Below are 10,295 nucleotides of genomic sequence, written 5' to 3' on the forward strand. Positions count from 1 at the left end.
TTAAGCCAACACTGTTGGTAGACAAATTTTCTAAACCTACTGCTGTTGTTTAGTATAAAGCTTCTGAAGGTTTACTGTGAGATCAAAATGTCTCATTGTCCTCCAGGGAGCAGCGTGTTTTTTTTTTGTTTTTTTTTTAATGCAAAGTGAGTATTGCTAACAGATGAATAAATGATCTTTCGATTCTTCTTGCAGAGTTTTCTATTAAGCATGCTGAACTAAAAATGACATCACTGTCTTTAGGGTAAGCACACCCCAGACATGATCTGCTTGTGGATTATGCTTCCTTTGTGTGCAAAATGTTTTAATTCTTTTCAAATGAACGCAAACCCTACAAACGTATGGGAAACACGAAAAAGTAAAATGTTCTAACGTAAGATAATTGTGTGGCTGTTATTCACTTGAGAGCTGGAAGTATTTGTGTAGAGGCCCTACTCCCCTTCGTATGTCTGGCTTACCTCATGTGAACCTGGCTCTCGCTATACAAACTTATTTAAACTGCCATATGATATATAAGGTTTGCGGAAATATCCTTCCCACAGTAACCTGGTTTCAGAACATTTTTCTCAAGCCAAAATGGGTATGATGATATTTTAATTTTATTTATTGTTGCAAATGCTTGACTTTTTTTTTTTATGGGCAGGGCTCTACTGTAAAACAGATGCTTTTACGGCCTTATTTCAATATATTTTTACACAACAGGTCAAATGAACACAACTTAGACGGAAGAAAAATGCCAAATTAGTTTCCTGTAATCTCTGTTGTATAATGATACTTTAAGGATAAACCTTAGTTAGTGTGCTCTCGTTAGGGGAATGCACTCTCTTTACCATTATCATTGATAGTGAAAGTCAAAGAAAATCCCAAATTTTGGTTGTTCCCAGAACATTAACAGAAGGGAAATGTTCCAATGAGGACACAAGTTCTGGGGAACTGAGGGGCCCCAGAGGATTTCCTTATCCACTTGACCTCAAGAAGGACACCCTTCACGAACAGGCCGTTTTTTGCTATTTAGCACTGTGCTACTTTCACTGGTAATTGCGTTGTCAGGCAACAGCGTAGGCAAATTAAATGTATCTAATTATTGTTTCACACAAATAGAGCTTACTTTTGGTGGTATTTGGTCACCACTGGGTTTTTTTATTTATTTTTTTATTTTCCTACATGAATGAAAAAAGACCGAACATTTTGAAAACATATATTTATTCTCTACTTTCTGTTATAAATTATATCCAATAACATTAACCACTTAACGTCTGCTCACATTGCTGCTACTGCAGCAATGTGGCTCGTTATCGTCTAGCGACGTAGTACTACGTGGCTAGACTCCTCCCCCTGTAGGCGGCACTCGCGCGCCGCCGGATGCGCGCTCCCGCTGTTTTCAGTCACAGCGGGAGTCGGGCCAGGGGAGGAGCGGCGGCGATCGCCGCTGCTCTTCCCCGATCCTCGGGGAATCGAGTGAGGAGATCCGCCCGCCTGTGTAAACAGAGCGGGCGGATCTCCTAAGTGACAGGGAGTGACAGATCGCAATGTTCAGCATAGCTGAACATCCAATCTGTCCCTGACTCACTCAGTCACCTCCCCCCACACACGTCAGTAAGCACCAGGCATACATTAACCCCTCCCTCTCCAATAAAATTAACCCCTTCCCTGCCAGTGTAATTTTTACAGTAACAGTGCATATATATAGCACTGATTACTGCAGTAATGTCACTGGTACCCCCAAAAGTGTCAAAAATGTCAGTCAAGGGTCCGGTCTGTCCACCGCAATGTCGCAGTCCCACAAAAAAAAAAAAAAAATCGCAGATCGCCGCCATTACTCGTTAAAAAAAAAAAACACCAAAAATGACAGAAATCTTTCCCTTAGTTAGTAAACGCAATAACTTTTGCGCAAACCAATCAAAATACACTTATTGTGATTTTTTTTTACCAAACATAGGTAGCAGAAAACAAATTGGCCAAAAATTTTAAAAAAATTTGATTTTTACCTTTTTTTGGGGGGGGGGGGGGAATTTCATATAAAAAAATTTTAAAAATATTGTTATTTTTTCAAAATAAACGCTCTTTTTCTGTTTATAGCGCAAAAAGTAAAAATCGCACAGGTGATCAAATACCACCAAAAGAAAGCTCTGTTTGTGGGAAAAAAATGACGTAAATTTTGTTTGGGTACAGCGTCGCACGACCGCGCAATTGTCCGTTAAATTCGCACATCGCCGAATCGCAAAAAGTGGCCCAGACGTAAGACAGCAAAATCCTCTAGTGGTAAAGTGGTTAAAATTCTTAATAAATTTAAGATTTAATTTTTATTATTATTAAGGCTGGGAATTACAAATACTGCATAACAAAAAAAATATAAATAATTTCATACATTTTTATACATAAGCAGTTTTATATTCATATATTTATCGTGAAAAAAAAAATAGTCATATTAACCTATCCCATGCCCCTTATTTATAAAGTAAAAAAAAAATGAAAAAAGGAGGGAAGAAAAAAAAGAGAAAAAAATAAATAAAAAGATTCTTAATAGATTTAGGGCAAAATGTATTCTGCTACATATCTTTGGTGGAAAAAAAATCCCAATAAGTGTATATTGGTCTGTGTGAAAGTTATAGCATCTACAAAGTTTGGTATTATATTTACAAATTGATCAGTCTTGATGTAATGGCGGCCTATCTTATTTCCTGAGGCCCCCAAATGAACCATTTTTGGAAAGTTATCTGAGATATTTAGTAAGGGGCTTGGCAAGTTTTTTGAAGTTGTCATTTTTTGGCACAATTGTTTGGATAGTAAAGAAATTAAATAAAATTTGTTTTTACATGCTGTCACCGGTGCAGTGTAGTGTCATGATATGACTGGTGTGGCGGTGATCAGGAATGCTGATGGAAGTAAAATATTCTTCATTCGATTTTTTTACTTTTTTTTTCTTTCTTTACTACTTTTTTTACATACTTTCATCAAAGTAATTCAGTGTCCCCCCTCCCCGGTGTCATTTGACTCATTAGTGTTACAAGGTCTCAGGTGTGAATGGGGAGCAAGAGGTGTTTAATTTGGTGTTATCGCTCTCACTGGTCACTGGAAGTTCAACATGGCACCTCATGGCAAAGAACTCTCTTACGGATCTGAGAAAAAGAATTGTTGCTCTACATAAACATGACCAAGGCTATAAGAAAATTGCCAAGATCCTCAAACTGAGCTGCAACACGGTGGCCAAGACCATACAGATGGTTTAACAGGACAGGTTCCACTCAGAACAGGCCTCACCATGGTCGACCAAAGAAGTCGAGTGCACATGCTCAGCGTCATATCCAGAGGTTGTTTTTAGAAAATAGACATATGAGTGCTGCCAGCATTACTGCAGAGGTTGAAGGGGTGGGGGGTCAGCCTGTCAGTGCTCAGACCACACTGCATCAAATTGGTCTGCTTGGCTTTCGTCCTAGAAGGAAGCATCTTCTAAAGATGATGCCCAAGAAAGCCCGCAAACAGTTTGCTGAAGACAAGCTGACTAAGGACATGGATTACTGGAACCATGTCCTGTGGTCTGATGAGACCAAGATAAATATATGTGGTTCAGATGATGTCAAGCTTGTGTGGCGGCAATCAGGTGAGGAGTGCAAAGACAAGTATGTCTTGCCTACAGTCAAGGATGGTGGTAGGAGTGTCATGGTCTGGGGCTGCATGAGTGCTGCTGGCACTGGGGAGCTACAGTTCATTGAGTAAACCATAAATGCCAACATGTACTGTGACATACTGAAGAAGAGAATGATCCCCTCCCTTTGGAGACTGGGCCACAGGCAGTATTCAAACATGATAACGACCCCAAACATACCTCCAAGATGACCACTGCCTTGCTAAAGAAGCTGAGGGTAAAGGTAATGGACTGGCCAAGCATGTCTCCAGACCTAAACCCTATTGAGCATCTGTGGGGCATCCTCAAATGGAAAGTCGAGGAGCACAAGGACTCTAACATCCACCAGCTTCGTGATGTTGTCATGGAGGAATGGAAGAGAACTCCAGTGTCAACCTGTGAAGCTCTGGTGAACTCCATGCCCAAGAGGGTTAAGGCAGTGCTGGAAAATAATGGTGGCCACACAAAATATTGACACACTTTGTGCCCAATTTGGACATTTCAACTTGGGGGTGTACTCACTTTTGTTGCCAGTGGTTTAGACATTAATGGCTGTGTGTTGAGTTATTTTGAGGGGACAGCAAATTTACACTGTTATACAAGCTGTACACCCACTACTGTACATTGTAGCAAAGTGTCATTTCTTCAGTGTTGTCACATAAAAAGATATAATAAAATATTTACAAAAATGTGAGGGGTGTACTCACTTCTGTGAGATACTGTATCTGATAAAGCTAAAAATTGCCTCACACAACTAGAGTTACTCATTACAACTTGAGTACTATACAGTATATTGACCTGCTCTGTTTATAGATGGAGGTGATGTGTTATATTTTGGATCCACACATAAAAAATGTTGTAACAGTACACTGTAAAATGTAAACATGGCAAACTACTTGAAGTATAACTAAAGGCAAAACTTTTTTTTTTTTTTTTTTTTTTTGGTTTTGGATAGAGTGGAGAGGGATTAGAACACCTGTCAGTTTTTATTGCTGTCTGTGCCTCCATTAAGGAGATTCACCCTCTCTATTTGTCCTGTTTACCATTATCATTGAAAGTGAAAGTAAAAGAAAATCCAAATTTTGGCTTGTCCCCTGAAATGTAATAGAGGGGAAGTCTTCCAAAGGGAACACTAGTTCTGGGGACCAGGGGGCCCCCAAGGAATTCCCTATTTGCAGAGGTTTCCTCTCACTTCCTGTTTGGCTATGAGACAGGAAGTAAAGGGAAATCTCTGCAATGGGACACAGATGGTGATAACAAATCTGACAAAGGTTATAACCTTCCCTTACTCTATCCAAAATTAAAAAAAAGTTTTGCCTATAGTTCTGCTTTAACCACTTCTGGACCGGAAGGTTTTACAAAATAGGGGAAAGATTTATTTATTTTTTTTTTTTTTACTAGTAATGGCAGCGATCAGCGATTTTTAGTGGGACTGAGACATTGCAGCCGACAGATCAGACACCCAACTAACATTTTTGACACTTTTGGGAGAAGCCAGACCCACTGGCTTGCACGTGCGGCGTGTACGTGCCTCCACTAGCGGTCCGGCGAAGCGCCGTACAGGTACGTTGTTTCGCAGGACAGAGCCGATCTGCCACCGTAAAACTACAGTGGCTGGTCAGCAAGTTATTAAGAAAACAAGAAGGGATATATATACTAACAAAATGAACACAGATCACTTTCTGCACTGGTAGTCCCTGTTTTGTATTGTACCTTTGTCACACTTAACGTATAAACAAGTCTCAACATAGAGATACATGGACATTGTCCATATTTCAACACCAGCTTCGTTTGTGTTAAGTGATGTAATGACAGTTTATACCTTAAGAATATCCTAGACATCATTATACAGTTCATGTCTTCTTGTCATATATACGTTTGTTGACTAAAGATTTTTCAACTGATTATTTCCAGTTAGGGTTGTATGTAGCGTATAACTGAAGTGTTACAGTGAACCTTTCAGCAACTTTACACGTACTTAAATATTACTTAGTATGCAATAACTTAACAGGGAAACATTGTTCCACTTGCATGAAATATTCTAATGCTAGCTATACATCACAAGACCCTGTATGCATTAGCACAATGGGCATCACTAGCACCGGACACCCAGGGCACATGGACCCCATATTTTTCTAAGTGCCCCAGGTTCCAATTGCATGACAGATCATAATTTTGTTACAATTTGATGTAGCATCACTTCCGTGTTTTCTTGGACCTGCACCTGAAGGAAGTGGGGGTATACATTATCCTCCACCCTCAGCAATGCCCCACCAGTAGAAACATGGGTCCCATAAATGGAAACTTCAGCATGATGGACCTGCCTAGTTCCTGCCAGCCTGCCCATCAATCTGTGTCTTGTGTCCGCTTGAGCACTGCGGTAAGGGTAGTGGGTGCCTGCAGTGCAGCTGACTCAAAGTTTGGGTTAGGGGGTTGATATGGTGGGTTTTGCTGGATTCAATGTTTGGGGGGGGGGGTGTTTATGCTGGGGGGTTGTGTCAGGGGAATTGTTGTGCTTGCAGGAGTGTAAAAGATGGGTGGAATGTGTGTCTCTGGGGGAGGATGTTTGTTTGGGTGGGGTGAGCTTTTGGCTGGGAAGTAGACAATTTTTGATGGTGAGAGAGTTTCTTTCTTTGGGGGGGGGGTTAGGTACTGAGAAGGTATTTACTCAGGTGGGTGGGTTGCATGTAGGTAGGAGATTATCACTTATGTGTTTACTTTGGGGGGGGGGGGTATTTGTGCTGGCCATCATTTTTGCACTCTGTATGTTACATACTTCCAGGCTCTGCAACCAGTATGTTGTATACTCCTAGCCTTTTCGCTCTGTATGCTGAGCTGTGCATTATACAATTTCCACCCCTGCACTCTGTGCATTACATACTCCTTATCCCCGCACTCTTACTGAGTTCTGTGTTACATTCTCCTGACCTCTGCACTCATCATTTTACTTATTATTTACCCTTGCACTGTAAATGTTATATTGTGTATTACATACACCTGACCAAAGTGTTGATATTCTCATCAGTTGCTGGTGGATGAGTAGATCCTAATTATTTGAATGCAGTCCTTCTTTATGGTGGGCTCAGGCAAACTGTTAGCTCTGTAAATATCTCCTAAACGGTACATGTTTAGGAGATATTTACAGTACCTTTAGGTAAGCCTTAATATAAGCTTACCTATAGGTACATGTTGCCGAGGAGGGTTTACTTCCTCTTTAAAATGTATATCTGTAGCGGCAGGCTCAGGTGGGGCAGGGGTTAAACAGTTTTGGTTCAGTTCCCGGGCTTTTGGTTTTGGCAGGCTCACCTGTTATATAAAAAGGGGGACGGCTGAGATCAATGGTTCGGCAGTGGGTTGGCTGGTGGCCGAGAATGGAGTGAAGACATCTGTGAGCACAAGGGGGATGCTGAAGTTAGATGGGAGTCGGAAGTCATGAACAGCATCCAAGTCGTAAACAATACCTACATGGACTCTCACCTCACAGAGGTATGCTTCTAAGGGCACACTAGTTAAACGCTTGTTGATTGGCTACCTGCAGCTGTTGGAACCGCGCCAAAACATGAAAAAAAATTACCGAACAATGGACTGTATCCCGAACATACAGTAAAATGTTCAGGTCCGTGTCCGGATACCAAACACCCAAAAGTCCGGTACGATCCCGAACAATACAGTCCGTGTTCGCTCAACCCTAATAATGAGGACATGTCACTTGGTAAAGAACATATTCAAGGTCAAGGCTTGGAGCTTGGCTATACAGTATCCCTGGCTATACTGAATTCCATTTCTCTCAGCAGATGCTTGAACTCCTAATAATCCTGTTTGTTATAAAAATTTATATTACTAGACTCTAAGAAAGAAGTCAATGTTCAGTGGTGCCTTTAAACCTTTTCAAACAATTTATTTGAATAAATGCACCAAAAAATAAATAAAACTTAATGTTACAGTAAGGTGTACCATAAGGTCTACCGTCCATGTAGAAACAGACCCCCGAGGAGTGGGCAACTGTGAGCTGGAGTTCAAGATTGCAGAGGTCTTAGGAGCAGCTTCATCTTTTGCGAGAATGAGGAGTGAAGAGGGAAAGGTAGTAGTTATACCCCTGGATGGGAAGAAAAGGAGGTCTTGCTGCACCCCCATAGGAAGAATCGGTCAAAGGCATATTTGACTCTGTAGTGGGGTCAGATAATTGAGGTGAGCAGGCATTGCACCCGAAGGTGGTGGGTCACCAGAAGCACTGTGAAGATAACATTTTTTTTTTTTTTTTTCACATCAATATATGGTGTTTGTGATGACAAGTTCAGATCAGTGGAGTGATACCTGATCAACGAAGACACTTCACATATATGTTATTATGTGGTACACCTTATTGTAACACTAATATTTTCTCTATTAGACTAACAATTAACTGTGCTTGAAACTAAGAACATCATTTATGGTAAGTTCCCCCAGTACAGCTTGTTTTTGAAAGCCACAAAAGTGTTGGTCCTGGGAGGTGAGGTGGACATTTAAGCCCCCCTCCCCACCATCACTGGTGTTCAACTGCATAAAACAATGCAGGTCAATGGCATTTAAACCCCCAAAACAATCTCCAAATTATTGGTGGTCATTGGCCCTTTAACCCCCTTTCCTTAACAACCTTGGATCACTCTTTACATGCTGCATCCTGGAGTATTTTATGAATGGATTTATTAATTGATTCCCCCATTTCCTCCTTCTTTCATTGTAACAGTTGAGCAACTAACATTTTCAGAGGCAGCGGTCAAAGGTTGACAACACTTTTATCTTATCACATAATTTATTTCAAGCCCACCACCCCGCTGTATATAATACAGTCAATAAAACAGTTATGACTTACATAGTTACATAGTTACATAGTTTGTGAAGTTGAAAAAAGACATCAGTCCATCCAGTTCAACCTATGATGTGTTTGTGTTTGCTGTTAACTGTACATTGTATACCCCTGTATGTTGTAGTCTTTAAGGTTACCCATCTAATAGTTTTTTAAACTATCGATGCTCCCTGCTGATACGACTGCTTGTGGAAGAAAATTCCACATCCTTACCGCTCTGACAGTGAAGAACCCCTTACGTACTTTAAGGTTAAACTGTTTTTTCCTCTAGTTTTAGTGAGTGGCCACGTGTCTTATTGTATTCCCTTTCTCTGTTCCTTATGCTAGGGTCGCCAGTACAGTATTTGTACATTGATATCATATACCCCCTCAACCGTCTCTTCTCCAGAGAGAATAAGTTCAGTGCTTGTAGTCTTTCCTCATAGACGATGACCTCCATTCCCCTAATTATTTTTGTTGCCCTTCTCTGGACTCTCTCCAGTTCCAGCACATCCTTCCTGAGGACCAGAACTGGACAGCATACTCCAGATGTGGACGGACCAGAGTCTTGTAGAGTGGGAGAATAATCTCTTTATTTCTGGAGTGAATCCCCTTTTTTATACATGCCAGTATTATGTTGGCTTTGCTTGCAGCGGCTTGGCATTGCATTGCCACTGCCAAGCCTGTTGTCTACCAGTACCCCCAGGTCCTTTTTCATCCTAGACTCACCAAGAGGTCCCCCCCCCCCCCCCCCAGTGAGTAGCTTGCTTTCATGTTTCTGACGCCCAAGTGCATTACTTTACATTTTTCAACATTAAACCTCATCTGCCATGTAGTTGCCCATCCCATTATTATGTTCAGATCTGCTTGTAAGGTTTCCACATCCTGCATAGAATATATTGGCATGCTTAGTTTAGTATTATCCGCAAATACTGAGATTGTACTCGATATCCCCTCCTCTAGATCATTTATGAATAAGTTAAACAGGATTGGCCCCAGGATAGAACCTTGGGGGACCCCACTTTCCACACCCACCCAACCCGAGTACTCCCCATTAATCACCACACTCTGGACTCTCCCCTGGAGCCAGTTCTCTATCCAGGTACTCACCCTATGGTCCATACCTACCTTCCTTAGTTTGACAGTAAGCGTTTGTGGGGAACGGTGTCAAAGGCCTTTGCAAAGTCCAGATACACCACATCCACAGGCTTACCTTTTTTTGGGTGGCAGCTCACTTCATCGTAGAAGGTTAATAGATTGGTTTGGCAAGAACGATGTTTCAATAATCCATGCTGATTACTACTAATAATACCATTTTCATTACTAAAGTCTCGTATGTGGTCCCTTAACAACCCCTACAAAATCTTGCAGACTACTGATGTTAGGCTAACTGGCCTATAGTTACCTATAGATATATCTCGGCCCTTTTTTAAATATTGGTATCATGTTGGCTTTGACTTACAATTAGCATCCCATTATTAATTGCACTGCAGAAGAGTGAGAAGGTTGTCGAGCCCTATTAGCCAATCAGGTGTGCTACAGGAAACATATGGCAGCAAAGAACATGCTGACAAAGGAGAGAGAAAGGGGATGACCTCATAAGTCTTCGGCTACCTCTTCAATGTCCAATTACAGGATAAAGACATATACTTAAAAATCATGTATTTCATAGCTGCAGCAGAGAAAATACTGGTTACCTTGTAGGCAGGTGCAGTCTATTTCTCAGACCTGCTCTGCTACACAGTGCTGTTGCATTCTTTGAATGTTCATGGTCGGGGGATTTCCCGCTTGGCTTGTAGTGAATTGCTGAACTTTAATGTTATTACAAGTTCTCTGTACCTGGAC

At 41.2% G+C, this 10,295-nt stretch overlaps 1 protein-coding gene across 1 annotated transcript in view; it reads left to right on the forward strand.

The window, feature by feature from the left end:
• Window positions 1–207: 207 nt before the first annotated feature.
• Window positions 208–10,295, forward strand: part of PLOD2 (procollagen-lysine,2-oxoglutarate 5-dioxygenase 2) — a 282,208-nt gene continuing 272,120 nt past the window's right edge. The window contains exon 1 of the mRNA XM_082248892.1: window positions 208–244. The gene's annotated coding sequence lies outside the window, so the exon portion shown is untranslated. The remainder of the gene's footprint in view (window positions 245–10,295) is intronic.

This window comes from Pelophylax lessonae (genome assembly GCF_965119305.1).
Source record: "Pelophylax lessonae genome assembly, chromosome: 3".
Taxonomy (NCBI): domain Eukaryota; kingdom Metazoa; phylum Chordata; class Amphibia; order Anura; family Ranidae; genus Pelophylax; species Pelophylax lessonae.